This window comes from Triticum dicoccoides, chromosome 3A, assembly GCF_002162155.2.
Source record: "Triticum dicoccoides isolate Atlit2015 ecotype Zavitan chromosome 3A, WEW_v2.0, whole genome shotgun sequence".
In the NCBI taxonomy this organism is placed as follows: domain Eukaryota; kingdom Viridiplantae; phylum Streptophyta; class Magnoliopsida; order Poales; family Poaceae; genus Triticum; species Triticum dicoccoides.
The window spans coordinates 685,335,066-685,337,751 of NC_041384.1; positions in this window are offsets into that span (position 1 = coordinate 685,335,066).

Sequence of the window (2,686 nt, forward strand, 5' to 3'; positions counted from 1 at the left end):
GGGGGGTCAAGTGATAGAGAGGTTGGATTTATGTTTGGTAATTTGGATCACGAGGTAGGGTGGTGGGGAGTTGATGAATCTGGACAACACACACACGCACTCGAACAACATACAGTTGGCTCAAGTGTTTGTGGATACGAGGGCCAGTTCTTAGAGAAGATGGAATATTCCCTGATGGTTTTATCTAGCGGGACAAATTAAGGAGAGGAGGTGGGTGGGATTTGTTTTTATTCTTATTGTTGTTGTCATATGAGTTACTGGCTGGAATTCGAGATTTGTTTTGTAGTATTTTATATTGGTTTGTGCCTTTGGTGGTCCTTTTGGCGCATTCGAATTTTGTTTTGTGAATTATGGGGCTAGGTTTCCTTGTTGATAACATACCATTCATTTTCATGTGTCCTTTATTGTTTCTTTATCTGACCTATTTGTAGTCTAGCATGCTTAGGGATTCGATGCATGGTTTTCTTTGTAGATAATACACTTTTCCATCTCGAGGTGATGTGATTGCCAGTCATTGTGATGATTTCACCATTTGTGTTGATAGCTTGTTATCAGTCATTGTGTGTTTTTCTTTAACACCGGTGTCGCTATAGATTGTATTGTAATTGTCATGATTATTATTATGAAGTTGCCACATTGATAAGTTTTCTAAATTGTTGAAATTGTCATGTTGATTGTGTAGCTACATATCACTTACTCCTTTAGTATTTTACCACCTATGCTTATAGTTTTTGCCATGTGCTTGTCATGTTCATCAATTTTTCTTTTCTTTTCACATCAATTCTTGTTGGTTCCTACAAATAGCATGTTGTACCCCATTATGTTGCCACAACAAAAAAATGTTTGTTTCACTCACCAACATTGTGATGTTATGCTGAAAATTTTAACACCTATTTTTATTTTATTTTATGGGTAATGATATTTTTACTTACTAGACAATATATTATGTTTTTACCAAATGTGCTTATTATGTTGAGGACACCTTCTATCTTCTGTGCTGGTCTTGATAATACCAACTGTGTGTAGTCAACTCAACATGATAATATGCTTTCCTTCATATTATACAATTTTTGTGTGTGTGTGGGTGGGAGGGGGGGTGGGTTTTCATGTATAGACTCGAATGTGTAGATGCAAAATTTAGGACATGGGGCGTACTTGTGTTTTGGAGCAGAGATTACTCCTCAAGGGATGAGGTTGAGGACGCTAGGCTTGTGGGAGGTAGGGCCATTTGAAGAAGGCTATGGTTTGCACGACGTTGGGTTTCTGGTGGATTTTTTGCACGCAATTGTGGGATCAAATGATAGAGAGGTTGGATTTATGTTTGGTCATTTGGAGCCTAAGGTGGGTAGGGTGGTGGGGAGTTAATGCATCTAGAGAACACACACACACACACACACACATTTGAACAACATGGAGTTGGTTCAACTGTTTGTGGATACGATGGTCACTTCTTGGAGGAAGTGGAATCTTTCCTGATGGTTTCTTCTAGTAGTGCGAATTGAGGAGAAGAGGTGGGTGGGATTTGGTGTTATTCTTCTTATTGTTGTTATGGGAGTTACTGGCTGGATGGCGTGATTTTTTTTGCAGTGCATTGGTGTTTGATATTGGTCTCTGCCTTTGGTGGCCTTTTTGGCGTATTGGAATTTTGTTTTTCCAATTATGGGGCTAGGTTTCCTGGTTGATTACAGACCTTTCATTTTTATGTGTCCTTCATCGTTTTTTATATGATCTATTTGTAGTCTAGCATGCATACATGCTTAGGGATTTGATGCATGATTTTGTTTGTAGATAATACACTTTTCCATCTCAAGGCGATGTGATTGCCGATCGTTGTGACGATTTCATCATTTGTGTTGATAGCTTGTTATCATTCACCATGTACTTTTCTTTAACGCCCGTGCTACTGTAGATTGTATTGTAATTGTCACGATTATTATTATGAAGTTCCACATTGACAATGGACATTGTCATGCTATGGATTGTGTCGTTATATATCAATTACTCCTTTAGTACTTTAGCATCTATGCTTATAGTTTTAGCCATGTGCCTGTAATGTTCATCATTTTTTCTCTCTCTTCAGTGCTTGTTGGCCCTACAAATTGCATGGTGTATCCCATTATGTTGCCACAACAAAAAATGTTTATTTCACTCACCAACAATGTGAGTTTATGCTGAAAATTTACGACATATTTATATTTTTTAGTGGTGATGATATTTTTTACTTACTAGACAATACTCCCTCTGTTCCTTTATATAAGGTGTATTTTTTTTGATAAAATTCCAGAATGTAAGGTGCTTTTCTTCTAATTCCTCATAATTCCCTCGTTAGCCCTCCAGAAATAAGGAAAATATTTGTCTCCTGATTGTCTGCATCTCTCCTTGTAGCAAAACAAGGAAACTGTCTCTGTGTCGATTGCATGTATCTCTTACTTTCCTGGAGTTACTGATTTACTTGCCACTAACCAATAAATTGGCCAAGGGTAATTTTGTCCTAACATGTCTATAATTATGTGCCTTGGTCACCGTGCCAAAAATAATACACCTTACATAAAGGAACGGAGGGGAGTATGTTACATTTTTACCAAATGTGCCTATTATGTTGAGCACACCTCCTATCTTCCCTAATAGTCTTGACAATACCAACTTGTGTCTACTCAACTCAACAGGATAATATGCTTTCCTTCCT